Source organism: Marmota flaviventris, chromosome 1, assembly GCF_047511675.1.
Source record: "Marmota flaviventris isolate mMarFla1 chromosome 1, mMarFla1.hap1, whole genome shotgun sequence".
NCBI lineage: Eukaryota > Metazoa > Chordata > Mammalia > Rodentia > Sciuridae > Marmota > Marmota flaviventris.
This window is the reverse complement of record NC_092498.1, coordinates 35,546,864-35,548,266: the sequence shown is the minus strand read 5'-3', so window position 1 is coordinate 35,548,266 and position 1,403 is coordinate 35,546,864.

Here is a 1,403-nt window from a genome sequence, read left to right as displayed (position 1 = left end):
TTTAATCTGCACTGAGTGAAGTCTTCCTGAGCACTGTCTTTGTGGGGCCCACATTATATCTTAATCTACTTCATGTTGACCAGACAATAGTCTTATGTTTTATTCCACCTTGGGTTGGTGTGACACTGCATTTTTTCTGAAGAGAAAAAAGTGGATGTCCCAAGAAACATTACTCTCATTGAATAGATAACTCAATTAAGATAGAGTAAAAGAAAAGACAAAAAGAAAACTATGACTCCTAACATTTCTCTCTAATCTCCCCAATCTAAAATAGCTTATTGCACAACTGTCTCATTGTAGCCATTCCATAAGATCCAACCATTTGCTTAGAGATAATTCTCTAATTAAAAAGTACAGAAACATCCAGTCTTTAAAACAATAAGACATATATAGATAAATTTCCTAATATGCTTTGCCCTTAGTAATGAAATTAATTAAAAAATACTCTGGAGTACCTACTTTGATCATAGCATTAATAAAAATAAGTAGAATAAACTTTGCCTTCAGTTGTTATAGTTTTTATTAGAATAATTTCATAGGTAGATTCCAGGGATGTTTAATTGTTCTGCAAGTATGTGTTTTTAACCAAAAATCTGATAGTTTTGATATGTTTGATGTATAAAGCTAATTAATTGTGAAATCTTATTTAAAGAGTTATGCTTCATGATATTTTGAGTAGATTTGTCTGAAATGAATGATGAACAAGGTGTAAGGAAAGTATAACAGGGACTTAAAGTCTCTTTTGTTAAAAGCACTGACTCTTCACTTGGGCCGGCAGATGTCTGATAAATAACTAAAAAGAGGATAAAATTTCGACATCTGTGCCTTCATATGGCATCTCTCTCTCTTTTCGCTACCTTAAACTTCTGATCAGATTCTTATTTAACTGTGCATGTTAATCACTGAAAAAATGTTCTCTGGATGGGTAATCCTTCATCTTCAAGTTGGAAACCATCAAAATAAGAAAGAGTAACTAAGATACTTTTGAAATTTATAAGAACATCATAATGAACAGATTGCCACTTGTCAGATTTTATAATGTCCTATTCTAGACCTATTAAGTAGCCCTTTGAAGTCCCCCAGTCATAGCCCTAAACCTGAAGGGAGGCTCCATCATTGACAGAACTAATTCCCTCTTTCCTTTTTGGCTAGAGGGTCTAAACAATAAATATCTTGTGACAAGAGTTGAAACTGTTTTACCAGCACAGAGTTCCATGGTCTGACAAGGATACATGATCAGTCTTAGGATAGTGATCAACCAAATGATGACCTGTCTGAGCAAGATTGCTGGCTATGAAAACCCCCTCAGTTTTTTCCATATTTTACCCCAAAGCTACTGTTAATACCATGAAACACTTTAGATCTGTCTTCCCAGTGTGGACACACTAAGAATAAATTTCTTT